At 35.1% G+C, this 12,526-nt stretch overlaps 1 protein-coding gene across 7 annotated transcripts in view; it reads left to right on the top strand.

Moving 5' to 3' along the window:
- The window catches only part of LOC129946580 (uncharacterized), a 490,943-nt gene that overhangs the window by 149,372 nt on the left and 329,045 nt on the right, over positions 1–12,526 (top strand). For all 7 annotated transcript variants that reach the window (XM_056056821.1, XM_056056825.1, XM_056056823.1 and 4 more), the window contains exon 3: positions 4,839–4,870. The gene's annotated coding sequence lies outside the window, so the exon portion shown is untranslated. The remainder of the gene's footprint in view (positions 1–4,838; positions 4,871–12,526) is intronic.

Below are 12,526 nucleotides of genomic sequence, written 5' to 3'. Positions count from 1 at the left end.
ACTCTCTTCATCAGGACCAATCTTGAAGGATCGACATCAGATTTTTCTTTCTTAACTTTGTACAATGACTTTGGGCGAAGTTTAAACTTTACTTTTAAATGTTTTTTTAGACCATAAGCTCATGAGGCTTGGTTCTTCTTAATCTCCGAACATGGTTTCTTATATTCAAGACGGACTCCATTAGTATGACTTTGCAGTCTCTGGTTGTGCGATACATCGTATTTTTTAACAACTTCTGTAGCCATTTCTATGTGTAAGTCACAATGTAGATCGGTATATCTTAAGTACCAAGGTGCATTAACTATTCCACGAAGGACTTTGTTTTGGAATTTTTGAATGATTTCGGTATTTGTTTTCTTTGTACAGCCGAATAATTGGATTCCATAGGTCCAAACAGGCTTTAGTAATTGATTATACAGCATTATTTTGTTTTGGATTGATAAATCAGTGTTGTTACCAAGTATCCAGTACATTTTTCTATATTTCAAGTTTAGTTCTTTTCTTTTTGATGTGCTCTTTCCACTTTAGGTTTGCATCCAAAGTCATTCCAAGGTATTTGGCCGTATTGGCGTTAGGTTCAGCTTGATTATTAATGAATATTGGAATATTGTTTATCTTTTTATTTGTAAAGTTTATTTGTGAAGATTATGTTTCGTTGAGTTCGATACGGCATTTTTCGGTCCAAGCTCTCACTGTGTCGACGGCATTTTGTAGTTTTACTGCTGCCTTAGAGACACATTTGTCGGGTACCAAAATTGCGGTATCATCTGCAAAAGTAGCCATTATGGTGTGATTATCAACTGGAATATCCCTTGTGTATAGTAAATACAGGGTAGGACCTAGGACACTTCCTTGTGGTACACCGGCTTCTATTTTCTTCAATTCCGAGTATTCTTGATCGTACCTTACTCTAAACAATCGGTCTGAGATGTACGATTTTAATATTTAAAAGTACTGCCTGGGAAGATCATTTTGCAGTCCCTCATGCCAACACTTGGCAAAAGCTTGAGCAACATCTAAGAAAATAGCTGAACATTACTTGTTTTTCTTGTAATGCTTTTTCTGTTACATCCGATATTCTATGAATTTGATCTATCATGGAATGTTTATTTGTAAAGGGATTAACCTTATTTCTTTTATGATTTCGCTAAGTCTCTTCTGAAGCAGTTTTTCAAAAACTTTTGCCATAATTGGTATAAGCGATATTGGTGTGTAAGCCGTCACTTCTGTAGGTGGTTTACCTTGTTTTAGTATGACAATTACTTGAGCAATATTGCTTAATGGCTTGCTTAGGGCATGCATTTATTATATATTGGAGTTTTATGAAGGCTTTCAATGGCATTTCTTTCATAACCTGAACAGTAATTAGATCGTAACCTGGTGGTTTTTTATTTGATAGTTGATGTAAACACATACTTTTTATTTCTTTAAGTCTTACAATTGGTATTTCACTTTCATCTATCTTATCAACAAACTATAAGCTTTTTTTACCCGCGTTTGATGAGTATTTCTTAAAAACATTCGCAAGCTGTTCAGCGAAAAGGTTGGCTTGTTCCTTCAGGTTACTGATCCATTTCACATTTTGAGATTTCAAGGGCGAGTTTTGAAACTGCGGTCTTTTCCAGCACTTGGCTGCTTTCCATAGTGAACAATCGGTTGAAGCATTAGTCGTTAAATTTCTTAGGAATTTACTGAGGGAATCATTTTTGAATTTGTAAATTTGTTTTTTAAGAATGTTGCTTATTCGGTTAAACGTTGTTTTATTATCTGGAAACCTAGTATTTTGCCATTTTCTTCGAGCTCTTCTTTTCTCTATTATTAACTCTCTTATATCTAAAGGATATTTTATTTCATTTTGTCTTCTATTAGAAAATGTTGGAGTATTTTCTTCTAAATTGTTCCACTTCATGGTCAATTGCTCGATTATATCCATGGGAGACCTTAAATTTGTAAAACTTAAAAGCCTTTCTCTAAAATTATTCCAGTTTGTTTTCTTATTTACAATATTTGGATTACGTTTTTCTAGTACTTCCGATTCACTTAGTGATAGAATCACTGGAGTATGATCTGATGACAGGTCATAATTACCTTCGACACTAATGTGATTTCGTTTGATTCCTTTAGCTACGAAAATGTCAATAAGGTCTGGTATTTTGTTAGTATCGGAAGGCCAGTAAGTTGGCGACCTGGAGGAATAGAATTCGCAATTGTATTTACGGCCTGCTTGAAAAAGTCTTTTGTTGATATAAGTCTTGAACCCCAATGGGTGTGTTTTGCATTTAAGTCTCCACCAACAAGAATGTTATGCCCCAGAAGATTAAATAGATCTGTATTGTCATCTTCTGTCGGGGAGCACCTAAGTGGGCAGTATATAGCTGCTTCCTTAAACTCTTTCTTTTTCATACCAATACTTATAGTTGTTACTTGCATATTTTCACTAGTAAAGTTGGTTACTTCATAATGTTTTAAGCTTTCTTTTATAAGAATCGCCCATCCACCTCTTGTCTTGTCAGCCGGATGAAGAGCGTGGTAACATGAATATTTTTCTATTACATTATCTAGACTTTGCCCATTTTAGAAATGAGTTTCGAACTCCAGGCAAATATCGATATGTTCAAGATCCAAAAAGATTTTTAATTCGGATGAATATTGTATAAGACCGTTTGCATTCCATGTAGCGATTTTAAGTGTTCTGTCCATCATTGTTTTTTAAGAGCGGCTTTTTCGCTTTGCTATTCAAATAATGTGTTTCTGGGTTTGTCTCTAGCAGATGTATTTTTGCTTCTGAACTCTTGGAATTCGTTGGCAACTGGGCAGCCTCTATAGCTTGCCGGTTGATTTCCCTGGCAGTTCACACATTTTGCTTTCTGATCTTTGCTCATAGGACAATTTTTAGTTGCATGTTTTCCTTCGCACTTTACACAAGCAAACTCTGGGTTGCAGTATTTTTGGCTATGACCAAAAGCTTTTCTTGAGCTTTGCCCAAGATTGATCGTACTTTATAAATCTCCTCGAGACTTTGTTTGCTGTCAAAACTAAGCATTAATAAAGGTAGTAACCTATTCCTTGCCATTGATTCTCCAGAGGAGTTTTTAATTGTCTCATTATTAAAAAGATTGGCTGCATCAATGGCTTCGAAGCCTTTTTATACAAGATCTTCTACTACTTCCTCGGGAGAGCACGAGGAATGAATACCTCTGGCTACTACTTTTATTGACCTTGTAGCTTTGTTCTAATATGAGTGCCATTGTATTTGGTGTTTGCTCAGTTCTTCAGTGACAGATCTATGCTCGTCAGCTTCTTCGACTGTGACTTTTCAGTTGTCTTTGTTGTACGATGTGTATTTGCAAGAGTTTTTAGTACATTTTTTTTATTATTTTCTTAAGATCTCCGAAAATTGCAAATGCTGAGATCATAATTGGTGGTGGTGTAATTTTTGTTCTGCCTTTAGAGTGAGATATTGATTTAGCAACAGCTACCACACTATTCGCTTCTTTAGTTCCTGTAATAAAATCTTTGTTATTTTCGGCTTTAGAGCTTTTCTGAATTCTTGAATGAGTGTCGCGACTACGTTTACGTTTCTTTGTGGTATGCTAATATTTCTTGTTTCAAACAAGAGCTCTTCTTCATCAGTTTGATATTCAGGTTTAATATATTTTGGACTGATGTTAGCTGATGTTTTAACATCTATAGTATTGTTTGAGGTTATCGATGATGTAAATTTGTTTGGGGGAGTTATTTGCAGTTCTTTGCAGTTCTCAATATTTTAAAGCAATAATTGGTCCTTTCCAGAATACATAGGACCGACCTTCAAAGAGAGTGGATTAACCACTTTCACTGGAGTGTCACCTGGGGTATTAAGTCTTGTCATTTTGGTTATTGCCATAATTTTTTTAACTTAGTGTTTTTATAAAAGATGGTCTTATAAGCAAAGCTATACAAAATTTCGTACGTTCTTGTTAATAAAATTGATTCAAATAAGCAGTTTAAGCTTATTTTTAGAGGATTAAAAACCTAATACTGAAAATTGATATAAATGATTTTTGACTCCAATATCTCGATAACAAGCAGTACTACTGAATTCAAAATTATTGCATTCTTTACACAATTTTGTTGAATAATCCAATAACCATAGACATTTTTAAAACTTAGTTTTTATTTAAACATCTCAGTAACAAGGAAGGATATTGTAATGAAACTTTATTTTATTATATGCAAAATATTGTTTGTTAATTTCTAAGAAAAATAGACAATTATAAAAAACGAAAACCTAAAAGAAACAACTAAAAAGTGGTAAAAATAATAATAACTCAAATATCGACTTTAGTCTTTTTTTAATACAAAATGATATACATTATTAATATTTTGTAAAACTATTTCTAAAAGTTTTGACATTAAATCAAAGACCTTAAAAAAAGTACCTACTTTAAAATTGAAAAAAAAAATTAAAAAATAACACTCTCAAAGGATTCTAAAAAAATTTCCATCACCTTAAAAGAATGGAGCATTCTTCTTACGTTTTTATTTAATTTTATTCCAAAGCTAAATTGTTGAATTTTTTCTTTGCAAATAAAATTCTTGGATATCAATTTGCTTAAATGTTTAAGTTCAACCAAAAACACTAAAAGACATACCATGTGGACTATAGACCTTTGTTTCTCATCGTAAAAAACTGTCACATAAATGTTTTTATGTTGAACTTTGATATTAAAGTTTTATTTCATCAAATAGGCAAACACAAATCTTTCATTCAAACAGATGAAAGAATTGTGTATGTAGTATTTTTCTTGAAATTTCCATTTCATTTAATATCCGAATGTTTCTTTTTATCTTTGCAGATGACCTCTTCAGGACGAACATATTTATTAGGGTGAGTCAAAGAAAAGAAAAAAATAACAACCGAAACATCTAATGTATTTAAAGAATGAAGTATCTTGTTAAGATTTTTTTTGTATCCATCAGTTTCATCAATATCATCAGAACCTCAAGTATAAAGATGTCCTTTTTTATTAAATTTATATAGCCACTCAAATTCAATTGATATTTCTCTTTTTTCCCTAAAATTTTTTATATTTTGCTCGTCCTTACTGAACAAAATTTTCTCATGACAATGTGTTGAAAGTTAAGATTTTATACTTTGTTTTTAAATACTTAGTTTATTTTATCGTTATCGAATTGTACTAATTTTTATATGTTTGATGTATTGAAAATAAATATTATTACTGTTCAGAATCTTAAAACATCAGGCTATGGGCCTTATCACGATCTAAATACAAAATAATAGAAAAAATTTTATTAAGAAAAGATGTCTGAAACGAAATTCAGTACTGAAAAGCTTCGGGGAAGCGAAAACTTCGAAGACTGGAAATTTTCCGTTGAAGCTTATTTCCAAATGAAAGGACTTTGGAAGGCTGTTTCTGATGGTAGAGAGACGGAGAAGGATGCAACGAAGCTCTTAAACGTAAAATCGGAGCTTATGTTGCTTGTTGAAAGATCCATTTATCCTCATATAAGACATTGCAAAAGCGCTAAGGAGATTTGGGATTCTCTTCAGAAAATTTTTCAAGATTTTGGTCTTGTGAGGAGAGTAGGGCTCATCCAAAGTGTTTGTTCTACAAAATTGAAAGATTTCTCTACCGTAGATGCGTACGTTAACGATGTTATAAATACATCGTACAAGCTCAGGTCTGTTGGTCTTGACCTAGATGAAGAAAGGATAGGATCAATGCTTTAAACTGGTCTTCCCGAAGAATACAAGCCAATGATAATGGGAATCCAAAACTCTGGGATTCTTATTACAGAAGACAGTATTAAAAATAAACTTCTTCAAGACGTTAATTTGGATGCAAGTCAAGATTGAATGGATGTTTAATGAAAGACCAAAGGGGTTATGTTTTTGCAACTGCAAGCTTGGTGAACAACAGACCACCCAACGAAAGTGCATATGTAACAAAAAATGTAGCTTCAAACTTTGAACTCTGGCATAAGCGTGTTGGACATCCAAGTATTGAAACCACACAAGGTATGATTCCGAAAGTGGTGCAGAATATTGATTGCGATAGTTCAAAAATCAATTGCATCACATAAAGCAAAGGTAAAATGGCACGCCTGCCATTTAAATTTGGTACTAGAGTAGAATCAATATTAGAACTAGTACACACAGATCTTTGTGGTAGGATTGAACAAAAATCAATTGGAGGTGCAGAGTACGTGCTTCTATTCATGGTTGATTTTTCCAGAAAAGTCTTTGCGTTTTTCATTAAAAGCAAGAATGAGGTAGAGGAAAATCGCCTTGAGTTCAAAAATTTTGTAGAAAATCAGACTGAGGCCATTAGAAGCGACAATGGAAAGTAATATTGCAATCTTAAGATGAAGAAGATTCTAGCAGATGCAGGCATTAAACATCAAACAACGGTTCCATATTCTCCACAACAAAACGGGTTGGCAGAAAGAATGAATAGAACCATAATCGAAAAAGCGCGTTGTCTTCTCATCGAGTCTGGTTTACACAAACGTTTTTGGGCTGAAGCTGTAAATACGGCAGTTTATTTAACGAACAGAACACCTTGCAAAGGTACAAAAGAAAAAACACCTGAAGAAATCTGGAGTCGAATTCCAAAAGAAAAGCGGAAGAAACTCGATGCCAAAGGAAGAGAAGTCATTTTTATCGGATACTGCACACACTCAAAATCATATCACTTCTATGACGTTAAGAAAAATGAAGTCATAATGAGTCGAGACGCAGTTTTCCATGAGCAAATTTTTCCAAAAGATGGTGAGACAAACGATACATCTTATTGTGATATTTTAACAGGATATGATTCAGTGGGGGATGAAGACGAAATTCCATCAGTGAATTCAAGCAATGAAATACCAATCGGTATAAGTGACGAAACGGCAAGTGAAAACAGTTTTTTGGATGCCCAAGATGATTTCATTGTTGAATCTTTATAAGGAATCATATCTGAGAGAGGAATAAGACAATCTACCAGAATAAGATACGGTTGATGACAATTTATAACTTTGGAAATAGTTTCTTTACCAAAAGGAAAGAAATCCATAAATTCCAAATGGACATTGTAGACGAAAAAAGATGCAAGTGGTAATGTCGAAAAATATAAAGCTAGATTATTCGTAAAGGGGTATTTGCAACGTCAAGGGATCGATTATCAAGAAATAGTTTCTCCCGTCGTAAGGTGCACGTCCATAAGGGTACTTTTAAGTTTGGCTGTACGATATGATTTGGATATCGAGCAAATGGATGTTGTGACTGCTTTCCTGCAAAGTGAACTTAACGAAGAAATTTGCATGAATCTCCCTGAAGGTTTTGATAATGTTCAAAAAAAAGTATGTAAACTCAAGAAACCACTGTATGGTCTTCAACAAGCTAGCAAAGTTTGGAATAAGAAATTGGAAGAAACTTTAAAAAAAATTGGACTTAAACAATCAAAACCCGATTCATGTATTTATCGCAAGACAAATAGCACAGATTAAACCTCTTACTGATTTTTACAAACAACAAAGATGAAAAAAAGAATTATCAAAGAAAATTTGGCTAAGTCATTCGAGATGAAAGATTTGGAGAAGCTAAATTTGTGCTTGGTATGCAAATAACTCGCGATCGGGAAAAGAGAAAGTTATGGATATACCAACGGACGTACTTAAAGAATATTCTCAAGCGATTTACATGGAACATTGTAATCGGATATCCATATCCTAAGATATTAACCAAAAGCTTATAAAAGAAACAAAGCAAGTTACATGAAAACCGTTCTATATCAAGAAGCTATTGGAAGCATTTTATATGCAGCAAAAGTAAGTCGCCCAGATTTATCCTTTGTGGGGGCTTTATCAAAATTTAATAATAATCCTTCAAAATCTCATTGGATAGCGGTTAAACGACTTTTCCGTTGTATAAAAGAAACAATAAATTACAAGCTAGAATACACTCGAGACATTGAAGGAAGTTTAGAAGGATTTTCGGATGATGACTTGGCTAGTGTCTCAGATGACAAAAAATCAATTCCAGGTTATCTCTTTAAATACCAAGAAGGACCTATTTCGTGGAATGCAAAGAAACAACCTAGGTAGGTAGGTAGAAATGGCGATCTTAAGGCAAATGGAGATCCAATTAGCGCTGTAGTGCGCCGTTTTGATACCAAAAACTCGTTTGATCTGTGATTGAAAGGAACAGATTTATAGAGAAGCTTCATAGCGATTATGTTAGAGCCATTTTGTCGTATTGAGAAAAAAAATTAGGTATCTTATCTTTGTCTCAGATAGTTCATTAAGTTCGTGAAAGAATACTTTTCCAAAGTATTTCATTCTAGTGTTTGCCAGGGCAGGACTTTTGCAGAGGAAATGGATTATCGTTTCACTTTCTCTTTGGTCTCTACAACTACGACAAAAGGTGTTGTAGGAGATACCCAACTTCTACGCATGAACTCCTATGGGTCAATGTCAGGTACAAACCGCAACAATCCTGGCTATGTCTCGCCTCGGCCTGCATAGAAGATCGTTTGTACATGTTTTTTTATAGGTGGGCCATATCTTCCTAGATGTAATGCAGTTGGGTAAATTGCTGCACCTTCGGTTTGATTCAGTTTGGTAGATAGAAAAGATTTTACCCTTAAAAGCACCAACAGGAATAGTCTAAGAGCCGGCAGCAAATTTTGGGAGTGGAGTGATAACCAAAATATATATACATATATGTGTAGATATACGCAACATTATGCCAAATTCAACCGTCTGGCAGGTTTTTTTTTTCAGCCGGGGGCGGGGGTGGGGGTTCGAAAATGGTCATTTTTCCGATTTTGGGGTCGAAGTGATAACCACTTAAATTAATATATAATCAATAGTAGATGGTCCACTGATGTCAGAAAAGTGTGTCCAAGACGTTTTACTTTCAGCCTTCCCCTTGCCAGACGGCCGCCAAAATGCGCGAAAATCAACTTTTTGGGTCGAAGTGATAACCACTTAAATTAATATATAATCAATAGTAGATGGTCCACTGATGTCAGAAAAGTGTGTCCAAGACGTTTTACTTTCAGCCTTCCCCTTGCCAGACGGCCGCCAAAATGCGCGAAAATCAACTTTTTGGGTCGAAATGATAACCACATGAATGACACATCAAAAAATCAGAAAAATTCCCCTGATTCTAAAAATGTGGGTCCAAGACGTTTTGTTTTCAGCCTTCCCCTTGCCAGACGCATTTTAACACTTTTTAACAACATTTTTCAACTTAAATCCTTAATAACTTTTTTCTGTTATCCATAACCAAAAGAATCATACACCAAAACATCAGAAAAATTTTACTGATTCTTAAAAAGTATGTCCAAGACGTTTTGCTTTCAGCGTTCCCCTCGCCAGACGCATTTTAACACTTTTTAACAGAATCAACTTAAATCCTTTAATAATTTGTTTCCTATTAACCATAACCAAAACAGTCATATACCAAAATATCAGAAGATTTCCAATACGTTTTCTTTTCAGTCTTATGCTTGCCAGAAAACCCCAAAGAAAGAATGCACAAAAACCACCGTTTTCCTTCAAAGCATAACAATTGTATTTTATTTAGACAAAAATTATTGAATTACATGACATAAAATTGAATGAAATTTTGAAATAAGAAATTATAAATTATAAAAAAAACTATTCTCCATCATCAGATTCGTCCGATGAAGAATTTTGCGAACAATTGTCTTCTTCACTATCATTTTCATCACAGTTAATTAAATGTTCAATGGTTTCTGGGGCCGCGACTCCGTTGAACCATTTCAATTTGACTATGTCATCCTCCATGGTCCAGCCGCATTGAAATGGGGAAAGTAGTATTCCTGTATTTAATATTGCACTTTTCCAAATATGGCATATGTAGTTGCAACGGTTAATTTGTTGCAGTAAGACACTTCTGTTTGGTGGCAATAAACTACCTTCAAAACCTTCAGATAAAATGGTTAAGCATATAATTGCTTAAGGTTTTAAAGAAATATTTTAAATTTTAACTTACTTTTAATGTTTTTGAAAATTTTTTTCGAAGTCGGTTTACAAGTTTTGTAAAATAGTTCATATCGGCATCATTCACTTTGAGGGCGGTTGTTTTATAAATTTTGCAAACAAATTCCTCTATTGTTAGAATATCCTCTTCACTTATATAAGAAAATTGTCCGAATTTTGAAAAAGCGTTTTGAAATTCTATAGAACCCTTCAGAATTTCAAAAGGTTTCACTTTTCCTTTTTTAAAAAAACTTGGTGTGTAGTCACAACCAGTAAAGCTGTGAAACGCGGGAAGTGCAGCACAAAGCGTCGGACCCAAACTTAGATACATTTCATTTATGTGTAAATACCTTAACAATATATAAAGATAGATTTACTGTCTTTTTCAATGTTTATTTTATACATTCATACCTTAATGAGTTTTTAGAAATATTTCCTATTTCGAGCCATACTTCAGCCTTATTTTTCAAGTAAGGAAGAGAATTGAGAGCTACAATTAGAACATCGGTATCTACCGTTTTTATGACTACTGACATGTTCGATGGAAGAAAGGCTAAATGGAGCATCATCCGGGTATCAGCTTCTTCTTGTAAACTCTCCAGCTCTATGACCTCTTCTCGAATAATTTTTTCATTTGCAGCGCTGAACAAAAAGCATTTCGTTTCAAATGAAACATAGAGTTTCTTGTCGCCGATAACATTGTGGTATTCGTCGTCACTCCATTCTTCAACTAACCATTCATTCAATCTTTTCTTGAAGGAACTATTCCTCAGACTTTTAATGAAGTTTGCTGGGCGCTTACCATAATAAAGTATGACTTATAAAATTCGAGTGCTTACATTTTTGCAATCATGAAGTGTTTATGATGTTTTTTTAGTAATAACTAATAACAAAGTGTTTTTAAAAAGTGTTAAAATGCGTCTGGCAAGGGGAAGGCTGAAAACAAAACGTCTTGGACCCACATTTTTAGAATCAGGGGAATTTTTCTGATTTTTTGATGTATCATTCATGTGGTTATCATTTCGACCCAAAAAGTTGATTTTCGCGCATTTTGGCGGCCGTCTGGCAAGGGGAAGGCTGAAAGTAAAACGTCTTGGACACACTTTTCTGACATCAGTGGACCATCTACTATTGATTATATATTAATTTAAGTGGTTATCACTTCGACCCCAAAATCGGAAAATGACCATTTTCGAACCCCCACCCCCGCCCCCGGCTGAAAAAAAAACCTGCCAGACGGTTGAATTTGGCATAATGTTGCGTATATCTACACATATATGTATATATATTTTGGTTATCACTCCACTCCCAAAATTTACTGCCGGCTCTTGGTCTAGAATGTTAACCATTTCCCCAAGTGAGCTATGAAGGGCCGATCTTTGCCTGGCTAGCTCGTCAGGCCGTTCATTTCCCACGATACCACTATGGTTAATATTCAGACTCGCAAGCTCATCGCGACATTGCTGGACCAATTTAGATGAGGATGTGGGCGAGTTAATGGCTTTGACAGATGCCTGACTGTCTGTAAAGATAGCCGCATTTCGGTTTTGGTTTGGGTTTTGTTTAAGTATCTTACATGCCTCACTTATTGCCAGCATTTCAGCCTGAAACACGCTAGCAAAGTCAGGAAAAAGTCAGGAAGCCTAAAGGATTTAGCTGCATTTAGGGACTCAGAAAAGATCCCAGAACCAACTCCGCACTCCATCTTTGAGCCGTCAATCTTCTCTCGATGGGAAAATAACCCTAAAACCCTTACTAAGGTTCAAAGTAGGAGTGCAGTAGTCAGTGTCTACCGAGATAATATCTGAGGGAATCAATTTCGTTGTGTTGCTGTGACCATAAGGTTTTGACAACCAGCTGTTTGATTAATTCAGCCTAATAGCGCTACAGGAAACCATGTATTTAATAAAAAGGTCGATTGGTAGAAGATCCAAAATAACGTTTAAGGCGTCCGTTGGGCAAGTACGCATTGCCCCTGTGGTTCTCACGCAAGTTTTGCTGCAGGCGTAGAAGGCAACACAGGCCTTCTTAACCCGTACTTCAATATTTAGTTTCCAGTTTAGTTTAGGGTCGAGTATAACTCCCAAATATTTTGCACTGGAAGATAGTCATAGGATTTGGCCGTTGAGTCGAGGTAGCGTGAAGGGCGGTACTTTAGTTTTGGTACTAAAGAGCAACAGTTCAGTTTTACTTTGGTTAACTGCAAGTCCACAACTCGTGGCTCAGCTGCTAACTTTCTTCAAAGCTGACTCCGTGATTTCATTAATTACAGAGGTGTACTTTCCTGACACCAATAGCACCAAATCGTCCGCATAGGCTACCGCCTTCACTCCACATCTCTTTAATTTAACGAGAATTGTATCCATGACCAGAAGCCATAGAAGAGGCGAAAGGACACCACCCTGGGGTGTTTCCCTACTCACGTGTTTTGTTGCGATTATATTTAATAGAGTGGCTCGAATCTTCCTACCACTGAGCATGGAAATAATCCATTCTCGAATGAAGTCTTCAACACCGAACTTAACGAGCG

This window comes from Eupeodes corollae, chromosome 2 (assembly GCF_945859685.1).
Source record: "Eupeodes corollae chromosome 2, idEupCoro1.1, whole genome shotgun sequence".
In the NCBI taxonomy this organism is placed as follows: domain Eukaryota; kingdom Metazoa; phylum Arthropoda; class Insecta; order Diptera; family Syrphidae; genus Eupeodes; species Eupeodes corollae.
This window is presented reverse-complemented; position numbering and strand designations above follow the sequence as displayed.